This window comes from Oncorhynchus keta, chromosome 30 (assembly GCF_023373465.1).
Source record: "Oncorhynchus keta strain PuntledgeMale-10-30-2019 chromosome 30, Oket_V2, whole genome shotgun sequence".
In the NCBI taxonomy this organism is placed as follows: domain Eukaryota; kingdom Metazoa; phylum Chordata; class Actinopteri; order Salmoniformes; family Salmonidae; genus Oncorhynchus; species Oncorhynchus keta.
The window spans coordinates 50773738-50786891 of record NC_068450.1 but is presented as its reverse complement, the minus strand read 5'-3'; the positions used below and the strand labels follow the sequence as shown (position 1 = coordinate 50786891).

Below are 13154 nucleotides of genomic sequence, written 5' to 3'. Positions count from 1 at the left end.
CAGTGCAGTAATATCTAACAGTAATATCTAACAATTTCATAACAATATACACAAATCTAAAGTAAAGGAATGGAATTAAGAATATATAAATATTTGGGAGAGTAATGTCAGAATGGCAAAGACTAAGATACAGTAGAATAGGATAGAATACAGTATATACAGTGGGGAGAACAAGTATTTGATAAACTGACGATTTTGCAGGTTTTCCTAATTACAAAGCATGTAGAGGTCTGCAATTTTCTATCATAGGTACACTTCAACTGTGTGAGACGGAATCGAAAACAAAAATTCAGAAAATCACATTGTATGATTTTTAAGTAATTCATTTGCATTTTATTGCATGATATAAGTAATTGATCACCTACCAACCAGTAAGAATTACGGCTCTCACAGACCTGTTCATTTTTCTTTAAGAAGCTCTCCAGTTCTCCACTCATTACCTGTATTAACTGCACCTGTTTGAACTCGTTACCTGTATAAAAGACACCTGTCCACACACTCAATCAAACAGACTCCAACCTCTCAACAATGGCCAAGACCAGGGAGCTGTGTAAGGACATCAGGGATAAAAGTGTAGACCTGCACAAGGCTGGGATGGGCTACAGGACAATATGCAAGCAGCTTGATGAGAAGGCTGTTGGCGCAATTATTAGAAAATGGAAGAAGTTCAAGATGATGGTCAATCAGCCTCGGTCTGGGGCTCCATGCAAGATCTCACCTCGTGGGGCATCAATGATCATGAGGAAGGTGAGGGATCAGCCCAGAACTACACGGCATGACCTGGTCAATGACCTGAAGAGAGCTGGGACCACAGTCTCAAAGAAAACCCACTATGCCGTCATGTATTAAAATCCTGCAGTGCACGCAAGGTCCCCCTGCTCAAGCCAGAGCATGTCCAGGCCTGTCTGAAGTTTGCCAATGACCATCTGGATGATTTTGAGGAGGAATGGGAGAAGGTCATGTGGTCTGATGAGACAAAATATAGCTTTTTGGTCTAAACTCCACTCGCCGTGTTTGGAGGAAGAATAAGGATGAGTACAACCCCAAGAACACCATCCCAACCATGAAGCATGGAGGTGGAAAAATCCTTCTTTGGGGATGCTTTTCTGCAAAGGGGACAGGACGGCTACACCCTATTGAGGGGAGGATGGATGGGGCCATGTATCGCAAGATCTTGGCCAACAACCTCCTTCCCTCAGTAAGAGCATTGAAGATGGGTCGTGGCTGGGTCTTCCAGCATGACAACAACCCGAAACACACAGCCAGGGTAACTAAGGAGTGGCTCCGTAAGAAGTATCTCGAGGTCCTGGAGTGGCCTAGCCAGCCTCCAGACCTGAACCCAATAGAAAATCTTTGGAGGGAGCTGAAAGTTTGTATTGCCCAGGAACAGCCCCAAAACCTGAATGATCTGGAGAAGGCCTGTATGGAGGAGTGGGCCAAAATCCCTGCTGCAGTGTGTGCAAACCTGGTCAAGAACTACAGGAAACGTATGATCTCTGTAATTGCAAACAAAGATTTCTGTACCAAATATTAAGTTCTGATTTTCTGATGTACCAAATACGTATGTCATGCAATAAAATGCAAATGAATTACTTAAAAAACATACAATGTGATTTTATGGATTTTTGTTTTAGATTCCATCTCTCACAGTTGAAGTGATATAAATTACAGACCTCAGACATGCTTTGTAAGTAGGAAAACCTGCAAAATTGGCAGTGTATCAAATACTTGTTCTCCCCACTGTACATATATGAGTAATGCAAAATATGTAAATATTATTAAAGTGGCCAGTGATTCCATGTCTATGTATATAGGACAGCAGCCTCTAATGTGTAAGTGGTGGCTATTTAACAGTAATTAACTGCTTGATGGCCTTGAGATAGAAGCTGTTTTTCAGTCTCTTGGTTCCAACTTTGATGCACCTGAAGTGATCTCGCCTTCTGGATGATAGTGGGGTGAACAGGCAGTGGCTCTGGGTGGTTGTTGTCATTGATGATCTTTTTGGCCTTCCTGTGACATTGGGTGGTGTAGGTGTCCTGGAGAGCAGGTAGTTTGCCCCCGGTGATGCGTTGTGCAGACCTCACTACCCTCTGGAGAGCCTTACGGTTGTGGCGGAGAAGTTGCCGTACCAGGCGGTGATACAGCCCGACAGATGCTCTCGATTGTGCATCTGTAAAAGTTTGTGAGTGTTTTTGGCGACAATCCAAATTTCTTCAGCCTCCTGAGGTTGAACAGGTGGACCATTTCAGTTTGTCCGTGATGTGTACACCGAGGAACTTAAAACTTTCCACCTTCTCTACTACTATCCTGTTGATGTGGATGGGTGTGCACCCTCTGCTGTTTCCTGAAGTCCACGATCATCTCCTTTGTTTTGTTGACGTTGAGTGTGAGGTTATTTTCCTGACACCACACTCCAAGGGCCCTCACCTCCTCCCTGTAGGCCGTCTCCTCGTTGTTGGTAATCAAGCCTACCACTGCAGTGTCGTCTGAAAACTTGATGATTGAGTTGGAGGCGTGCATGGCCACGCAGTCATGGGTGAACAGGGAGTACAGGAGAGGGCTGAGCATGCACCCTTGTGGGGCCCCAGTTTTGAAGATCAGCGGGGTGGAAATTTTGTTTCCTACCCTCACCACCTGGGGATGGCCCGTCAGGATGTCCAGGACCCAGTTGCACATGGCGGGGTCGAGACCCAGGGTCTCGAGCTTGATGACGAGTTTGGAGGGTACTATGGTGTTAAATGCTGAGCTGTAGTCAATGAACAGCATTCTTACATAGGTATTCCTCTTGTCCAGATGGGTTAGGGCAGTGTGCAGTGTGATCGCGATTGCATCGTCTGTGGACCTATTGGGGCGGTAAGCAAATTGGAGTGGGTCTAGGGTGTCAGGTAGGGTGGAGGTGCTATGATCATTGACTAGTCTCTCAAAGTCATTTAGCTCAGTTACCTTAGCTTTCTTGGGAACTGGAACAATAGTGGCCCTCTTGAAGCATGTGGGAACAGCAGCCTGGGATAAGTATTGATTGAATATGTCTGTAAACACACCAGCCAGCTGGTCTGCGCATGCTCTGAGGATGCGGCTAGGGATGCCCCCTGGGCCGGCAGCCTTGCGAGAATTAACACGTTAAAATGTTTTACTCAAGTCGGCCACGGAGAAGTAGAGCCCACAGTCTTTGGTAGCGGGCCGCATTGGTGGCACTGTATTGTCCTCAAAGTGCGCAACAAAGTTGTTTAATTTGTCTGGGAGGAAGATGTCGATGTCCACGACGGGGCTGGTTTTCTTTTTGTAATCCGTGATTGTCTGCAGACCTTGCCACATGTCTTGTGTTTGAGCCTTTGAATTGAGACTCCACTTTGTCTCTATACTGACGCTTTGCTTTTTTGATTGCCTTACGGAGGGAATAACAACACTGTTTGTATTCAGCCATGTTTCCACAAAAAATATCTAGTTAACAGAAGAAAGGAAGACAAAATAAGGACAAAAGAAGGACAGAAGAAAAAGGAAAAGAAAGAGGACAACAAAGTGAAACAGTCAGCACTTCTATTGCAACTTCGTATTTCGTCGTCCTAACGTAGTCTACACTGCTATCTGCCCAGCAGCTAGCCAGCTAGCAAACGTCCACCGTCTACCGAATAGCAGCACTGTAGAAACTATTACACTCAACTGAACGACTTGATTAGTGTAGTGTTAGCTAGCTACATAGTTGTCTTTGCTGTCTTCGTATCCAAGATAATTGTGTAGTTTAGAGCGTGTAGTCTTAGAGTGATTATCTTAATTTACCGAGGTTAGCTAGCCAGCTATTTGTCGTCCTTAACGTAGGAGATACTGCTAGCTAGCCAACAGCTAGCCAACGTCTACTGAATAGAACTTCCGCACTCAACAACCCGGTCGCATTCCGCTTCGCTCCGCAGGTAGTATCACATTTTCATTTCATTTCATTACAGCACAACGGTTTGATTTGTTTGATCGTAGCTAGCTACATAGCTAGTTACATAGCCGTCTGTGTATCAAAGATAATTGTGTAGTCTAGAGTGATTTTCTAGGTTAGCTAGCCAGCTATTGTCGTTCTTTTAACGCAACGTAACGTAATCAACACTGCTAGCTAGCCAGCTAGCCCCCGAATAGCAGCACTGTAGAAACTATTACACTCAACGGAACGACTTGATTAGTGTAGTGTCAACAACGCAGCCACTGCCAGCTAGCCTACAAAGTCAACAACGCAGCCACTGCCAGCTAGCCTACTTCAGCAGTACTGTATTATTTTAATCATTTTAGTCAATAACATTCTTGCTACGTAAGCTTAACTTTCTGAACATTCGAGACGTGTAGTCCACTTGTCATTCCAATCTCCTTGCATTAGCGTAGCCTCTTCTGTAGCCTGTCAACTATGTGTCTGTCTATCCCTGTTCTCTCCTCTCTGCACAGACCATACAAACGCTCCACACCGCGTGGCCGCGCCACCTAATCTGGTGGTCCCAGCGCGCACGACCCACGTGGAGTTCCAGGTCTCCGGTAGCCTCTGGAACTGCCGATCTGCGGCCAACAAGGCAGAGTTCATCTCAGCCTATGCCTACCTCCAGTCCCTCGACTTCTTGGCACTGACGGAAACATGGATCACCACAGATAACACTGCTACTCCTACTGCTCTCTCTCATCCGCCCACGTGTTCTCGCACACCCCGAGAGCTTCTGGTCAGCGGGGTGGTGGCACCGGGATCCTCATCTCTCCCAAGTGGTCATTCTCTCTTTCTCCCCTTACCCATCTGTCTATCGCCTCCTTTGAATTTCATGCTGTCACAGTTACCAGCCCTTTCAAGCTTAACATCCTTATCATTTATCGCCCTCCAGGTCCCCTCGGAGAGTTCATCAATGAGCTTGATGCCTTGATAAGCTCCTTTCCTGAGGACGGCTCACCTCTCACAGTTCTGGGCGACTTTAACCTCCCCACATCAACCTTTGACTCATTCCTCTCTGCCTCCTTCTTTCCACTCCTCTCCTCTTTTGACCTCACCCTCTCACCTTCCCCCCCTACTCACAAGGCAGGCAATACGCTCGACCTCATCTTTACTAGATGCTGTTCTTCCACTAACCTCATTGCAACTCCCCTCCAAGTCTCCGACCACTACCTTGTATCCTTTTCCCTCTCGCTCTCATCCAACACTTCCCACACTGCCCCTACTCGGATGGTATCGCGCCGTCCCAACCTTCGCTCTCTCTCCCCCGCTACTCTCTCCTCTTCCATCCTATCATCTCTTCCCTCTGCTCAAACCTTCTCCAACCTATCTCCTGATTCTGCCTCCTCAAACCTCCTCTCCTCCCTTTCTGCATCCTTTGACTCTCTATGTCCCCTATCTTCCAGGCCGGCTCGGTCCTCCCCTCCCGCTGCGTGGCTCGACGACTCATTGCGAGCTCACAGAACAGGGCTCGGGCAGCCGAGCGGAAATGGAGGAAAACTCGCCTCCCTGCGGACCTGGCATCCTTTCACTCCCTCCTCTCTACATTTTCCTCCTCTGTCTCTGCTGCTAAAGCCACTTTCTACCACTCTAAATTCCAAGCATCTGCCTCTAACCCTAGGAAGCTCTTTGCCACCTTCTCCTTCCTCCTGAATCCTCCCCCCCCCTCCTTCCTCTCTGCAGATGACTTCGTCAACCATTTTGAAAAGAAGGTCGACGACATCCGATCCTCGTTTGCTAAGTCAAACGACACCGCTGGTTCTGCTCACACTGCCCTACCCTGTGCTCTGACCTCTTTCTCCCTCTCTCTCCAGATGAAATCTCGCGTCTTGTGACGGCCGGCCGCCCAACAACCTGCCCGCTCGACCCTATCCCCTCCTCTCTTCTCCAGACCATTTCCGGAGACCTTCTCCCTTACCTCACCTCGCTCATCAACTCATCCCTGACCGCTGGCTACGTCCCTTCCGTCTTCAAGAGAGCGAGAGTTGCACCCCTTCTGAAAAAACCTACACTCGATCCCTCCGATGTCAACAACTACAGACCAGTATCCCTTCTTTCTTTTCTCTCCAAAACTCTTGAACGTGCCGTCCTTGGCCAGCTCTCCCGCTATCTCTCTCAGAATGACCTTCTTGATCCAAATCAGTCAGGTTTAAAGACTAGTCATTCAACTGAGACTGCTCTTCTCTGTATCACGGAGGCGCTCCGCACTGCTAAAGCTAACTCTCTCTCCTCTGCTCTCATCCTTCTAGACCTATCGGCTGCCTTCGATACTGTGAACCATCAGATCCTCCTCTCCACCCTCTCCGAGTTGGGCATCTCCGGCGCGGCCCACGCTTGGATTGCGTCCTACCTGACAGGTCGCTCCTACCAGGTGGCGTGGCGAGAATCTGTCTCCTCACCACGCGCTCTCACCACTGGTGTCCCCCAGGGCTCTGTTCTAGGCCCTCTCCTATTCTCGCTATACACCAAGTCACTTGGCTCTGTCATAACCTCACATGGTCTCTCCTATCATTGCTATGCAGACGACACACAATTCATCTTCTCCTTTCCCCCTTCTGATGACCAGGTGGCGAATCGCATCTCTGCATGTCTGGCAGACATATCAGTGTGGATGACGGATCACCACCTCAAGCTGAACCTCGGCAAGACGGAGCTGCTCTTCCTCCCGGGAAGGACTGCCCGTTCCATGATCTCGCCATCACGGTTGACAACTCCATTGTGTCCTCCTCCCAGAGCGCTAAGAACCTTGGCGTGATCCTGGACAACACCCTGTCGTTCTCAACTAACATCAAGGCGGTGGCCCGTTCCTGTAGGTTCATGCTCTACAACATCCGCAGAGTACGACCCTGCCTCACACAGGAAGCGGCGCAGGTCCTAATCCAGGCACTTGTCATCTCCCGTCTGGATTACTGCAACTCGCTGTTGGCTGGGCTCCCTGCCTGCGCCATTAAACCCCTACAACTCATCCAGAACGCCGCAGCCCGTCTGGTGTTCAACCTTCCCAAGTTCTCTCACGTCACCCCGCTCCTCCGCTCTCTCCACTGTCTTCCAGTTGAAGCTCGCATCCGCTACAAGACCATGGTGCTTGCCTGCGGAGCTGTGAGGGGAACGGCACCTCAGTACCTCCAGGCTCTGATCAGGCCCTACACCCAAACAAGGGCACTGCGTTCATCCACCTCTGGCCTGCTCGCCTCCCTACCACTGAGGAAGTACAGTTCCCGCTCAGCCCAGTCAAAACTGTTCGCTGCTCTGACCCCCAATGGTGGAACAAACTCCTCACGACGCCAGGACAGCGGAGTCAATCACCACCTTCCGGAGACACCTGAAACCCCACCTCTTTAAGGAATACCTAGGATAGGATAAAGTAATCCTTCTCACCCCCCCCCCTTAAAAGATTTAGATGCACTATTGTAAAGTGGCTGTTCCACTGGATGTCATAAGGTGAATGCACCAATTTGTAAGTCGCTCTGGATAAGAGCATCTGCTAAATGACTTAAATGTAAATGTTTCCAGTCGCCTTGCCATGATTAAATGTGGTAGTACGTGCTTTCAGTTTGCGCGAATGCTGTCATCAATCCACAGTTTCTGGTTAAGAAAGGTTTTAATAGTCACAGTGGTTACAACATCTCCTATACACTTCCTTATAAACTCGCTCACTGAATCATTGTATACGTCAATGTTATTGTTTGAGGCTACCCGGGAACATATCCCAGTCCACATGATCGAAGCAATATTGAAGCATGGAATCTGATTGGTCAGAACAGCGTTGGATAGACCTAAGCACGGGCATTTCCTGTTTTGGTTTCTGCCTATAGAAGGGGAGCAACAAGATGGAGTCATGGTCAGATTTGCCAAAGGAGGGTGGGGGAGGGCCTTGTATGCATTGCGGAAGTTAGAGTAGCAGTGGTCGAGTGTGTTACTCAGTCGTGCACTGCAATCGATATGCTGATAGAATGTAGTTCTATCCTTGTTATTGGATTAGTTTTGTTAAAATCCCCAGCTACAATAAATGCATCCCCAAGTTTGCATAAAGTCCAGTGAAGTTCCTTGATGGCCGTCTTGGTATCAGCTTGCGGGGGGATATACACAGCTGTGACGATAACTGAGGAGAGTTCTCTTCTGAGATAATACGGTTGGCATTTGATTGTGAGCAATTCTAGGTCAGGTGAACAAAAGGACTTGAGCTCTTGTATGTTGTTACAATTACACCATGAGTCGTTAATCATCAAACATTCAACCCCACTGTCACGTGTGCTCCCTCTCCGGCCTCTAGGTCACCAGGCTGCTTGTTATTGCGCACACCAGTCACCATCGTGTTATCAGACTTACCTGGACTCCATCACTTCCCTGATTACCTTCCCTATATATGTCACTCCCTTTGGTTCCTTCCCCAGGCGTCATTGTTTCTGTTTCTTGTTTGTGTGCTGTTTGTGTTTCTTGTTTTGTATTATGTTCTGTTTATTTTATTAAAACACTCACTCCCTGAACTTGCTTCCAGACTTTCAGAGCACATCGTTATAGAATGACGCCTCACCTAGTGAAGCATCAGGGAGTGTTTATTCATTTTTTATAATTTACTTTTTGGGTGGGAATAATGTCGGGTCCGGGAGCCGTTCCAGGCTCTCATGCCTTAGACAGATTGCCAGGCTCCCCTGCCTCCGCCGGCTCGTCAGGCTCTCATGCTTCAGCCGGATTGCCAGGCTCCCTGCCTCAGCTGGTCTGTCAGGTTCCCTCGCTCCAGCCGGCAACAGGTTCAACTGATGATGAAGATTGCAACAGAGAACCTGCCTACACAGGAGCTGTGCATGAAGGAGGAGGTGTACCATCAGAGCCTCATCAAGCCACTGCACATACGGATCAGCAGGTACGTAAGGGAAGCTAGCTGCATCTCAATGTGAGGCAGGGCTGGGATCAATTCCATTTCAATTGAGTCAATTCAGGAAGTAAAGTGACATTTATATTGCCATTGAAAATATTAGAAAATGTTTGGCTCAAATATGTTTGTCTTGTACAGAAGTCATAGGCAGAGGACCTGGCCCTCCCACAGCTCCATAAAGTCACTGTCTACACAGAGCTGCACCAGGCCTTCCAACAAGCACACTTCATCATCCTCCTGGATTTTTTAAACATTTATTTTTTTACCTTTATTTAACTAGGCAAGTCAGTTAAGAACAAATTCTTATTTTCAATGACGGCCTAGGAACAGTGGGTTAACTGCCTGTTCAGGGGCAGAACGACAGATTTGTACCTTGTCAGCTCGGGGATTTGAACTCACAATCTTTCGGTTACTAGTCCAACGCTCTAACCACTAGGCTACCCTGATATTTGGCCTGAGGACAGAGAGGGTGGAGGATGAGAAAGAAAACAAGGTTTGTAGTTTGAATGGCTCGTAGGTTAGTTAGAGCACAGTGAAAGCAACACCAGGGTTGTGGGTTGGATTCTTGTATCATCCACTCCACATACGCTGAACATATGTCCAGTTCTTTCAGTGTTGACAGTTCTTTAAGTTGCTTTGGATAAAAAGAGTCTGCTAAATGAACATATTATTTTTAAGGTGAGAAAGGTGTCGGAGCGTTACCAACCGTATGGGCGCCTCAACGACGAAAGGGCGCACATGAACGTGGCGGTGATTGTGGCTGGGAACTCCTCGGTTAACCTGAAGTGCTCCCTTTTGCTAGAGAATGCTCCCTCGGTTGACAGCGGACGCTTTGTGGGCATGGCAACTCAACTGGAGTACGAGGCGGGGCCCACATTGCACAGAAGCTGTCTGTGAAGACTGCAGGTAACAAATCAAAATTGTACATTTACATACATTTTGCTCTCATACTTAGTCAGTGCATTCAGCTAAAGTAGACGACAACAACATATCCCAGTCATTTCAAGTGAAACATTCCTCAAATCAACTTTTTTTCCTTCATTTTTTCATTACCATTACATTCGTATCTATAAAATGGATAAACATATTCACCTTAAATTGGAGAAAAACAAACCTAAAACATTCATGTGATTCTTCTTTATCATTTCTGTCAGATGTGACAGATGTCATCGGTTGGGGCAACATCAGCGGCAGTTCCCATGTTGACCTACAGAGGGTGAAGGTTTTCCAATACGAAGGGGCCATCTGGGGACCATCAGAGTTTTCTCAGCCAGTCCTAGAGATTATATATGACAGGTAACTTAACTGTTTGCCAATAGGTTATTGCCAAATTGTTTATCAATGAGTCTGTACTGTTCCTCTAGTCTGTTTGTGCTGTATAGCCAACTCCTATGGTCGTTGTCATGACAAAATGTCCTTAGGATTTGGCAAAGACAACACCGTCAGATCTGGGACGAAGCTACGGTTCCTGTGCTATTTCATTGAAAAATAAATAAAAGGAGAGCCGCACACTCTAGGAGCTCAGATGCAAAAATTGTATGTCCAACGTTGACAGACAAGCTGTCTTCACCTGTGCCATTTCATACCTATATTCAACTACCATAAAAATACCACTGCACTAAGTTTTGATAATGTGTCATCAGTGCTCTAGTTCTAACACACACATAGTACACCCAAATTTTGAATACCTTTTTTTCTCAAAGGAAATGGCTACAGTTTGACTTTCTGAATTTGGTCAGTTCCCAACGTGCCACTGTAGCCTCCAAGTCCCAGAGGGCTACAGCCATATTAACCACTAATAGGATCATTGCAGTTCTAAAGGCCTGGAACTACAACTCTTCTGCTAAGGAGGTCCTCTCCTTTGGCATACTCAGCACAGGTAGGGTTAAAAGTCAACATAGTGGCAGCTGCAGGTAAGCCAGGATTCAGACACAGCTAGAACATCCGGGTTGGCAGAGTGTGCTAAAGCAGTGAATAGAACAAACTTAGGGAGGAGGCTTCTAATGTTAACATGCATGAAACCAAGGCTATTACGGTTTCAGAAGTCGTCAAAAGAGAGCGCCTGGGGAATAGGAGTGGAGCTAGGCACTGCAGGGCCTGGATTCACCTCTACATCGCCAGAGGAACATAGGAGGAGTAGAATAAGGGTGCGGCTAAAAGCAATAAGAATTGGTCGTCTTAAGCCTGATCCTAGATCTGTATGTGCTGTAACATTAGTATTGACAACAGCCATAGGATTTGGCCATTGCAGCACCTAAAGATCTGGGACACGGGTATGTAGTAATTGTATATATTGTATCAGCATTTTATATCATGTGTTTCAGGATAAGTTTCAATGTCACAAGCACAAGTAGAGTGAAATGCCTTTTTTGCAAACTCTTAACCCAACAATGCAGTAATCAACAACAAATGTAATACTAAAAATAACAAGGTATAACAAAAACATACAATAAATAAGAACACAAGAAAGTAAGTAAGCATACTAAATCAGTGCTTCCTATGAAGCCTATATTCATAGTGTCTGAGTATGAGTGCTGATTTAGGATCAGGTCCCGCCCTCTGTTAATTTATTATGATCTAAAAGGTTAAACTGATTCTAGATCGGCACTCCTTCTCTAAGACACTTTATGAATAAAGGCCCTGATATCGGTCTTCTCTTGGCCTCTCTGCAGGACAGTACAACCTCCCAGCTGGTGTAGTATTCTCAATGCCAGTGAGCCTCCAGGATGGTAGATGGTCCGTGTTGTCTGATGTAATTGGTGATGAGAAGAGGGCCACACGGCAGATTGCTGCAGACCAACTCAGGGAGGTGAGTATAGTAACTAGGACACAGACGCAGCAATCACATTGTGTCTCATAGCTTAGTATGCTTCTGTGCCAGTGTTTTTCGATTATTTCCCAGGACCTTTAATGTTTCAATTGAAACCAATTAAATCCCAAATATTTTTAGGAGGGAGGCACAGTGGTAAGAGTGTGTGTGTGTCTGTGGGGGCAGGGGAAACATCTGTAATGCATTGCCCTCATTCCTTTGGATTAATTGATTTTTCATTAACTTTAATTGCAAAGTAATGTATCTTTTGTGTTTATACTATTTTGTTTACACTATCCCTAGGAGAAAGATCTTGCATCAAGGACAAGAAAAGACACTGCATGAATATACACTAGTTTCTGACGCACTTCCTGTCAGAGTTGTAATATGTTTGTTCAAAATAAACAATGCTCCTTATACTTTTTGATAAAGACATCTGATATTTATTTGCATATTAAAGTTATTCAAGGTTGAATGTTTTACATTTTTGGTGACTAAATAGTGATGACCTCAATGAATTATATCATCATCACTGGACTTCTGGTTGCACCTTTCCCCACTGCATCCTTCTTCCCCACTGCATCCTTCCCCTTCAACTCATTGTTTGAGCTATGAAGTTATTTTTACATAGTTCATGCCATTCTCAGATTCCATGTCTGTAAGCCTTATGTAACTGGGTTACATAAGTGGGGTTTGAATCCGAAATCCTCCACATCAGACCTAAGGGCAAAGGCTGGAACGCCAAGGTTCTAGTGAGGAATGTTTGCAGAGTTGCTTGTCTCGTTTTCAAGAGGCTCTGCTTACCAAGTGTTCATGTCAGTACTGTAACACAGCACTGACCAAGATAGTTCACCATTCGTTCACATTGACACCCTCCTAGTGCTTCGAACCAACTAGAAATCATTCATTTTAAACAAGAGGGTCTTAGCTTGCCCATGTTCAACACCTTGAGATGTATTTAGATAAAAAAAGAACAAGGCTTTGTCTTTTTTAGCTCAGGCAGTGCAACTACACTTGAACCCCTGTCAGACAGACAGACTTCCGCAGAGGAAATTCACGCCATATGTTAGACCTGAAACTCACCACAGGCGTTTGCATATTTGAGTTTTGACTCAAAATGGGGGGTGCTGTATTGAAGCCACAGCGCAAAAATCTTGCATTTATAAATGACTACTTTCCTTTTCCCCCCACAATTATTCTATTACAGACACCTTAAGAATTGACTGATTTACACAGGGTTGAATGCAGTGATTTTCACAAACTGCAGGTTTGGTACATCAAAACACCTTTAGGGTGAATTGAACCACTTCTGGTTGCTCCAGGAAGCTTAGAATCAACACAGGTTGACCTCATAATGGTGACCTGATGAATTGTCATCAAAAACAGGTTCATAAGGCATTCATAACCCACATAGGCTTCAGGTTGAATTTAGGGGAACAGGCCATGTATTCCAATGGGGAGAGATGTCATTGTAAACGGTGAGATGAAAAAAACCTGTTTTCACTGTTAAGGGTTAATGC

The 13154-nt window shown here is 46.1% G+C and overlaps 1 pseudogene; it reads left to right on the top strand.

Moving 5' to 3' along the window:
- Positions 1-8543: 8543 nt before the first annotated feature.
- On the top strand, positions 8544-11979 carry LOC118363987 (putative malate dehydrogenase 1B; annotated as a pseudogene).
- The last annotated feature ends 1175 nt before the right edge of the window (positions 11980-13154 follow it).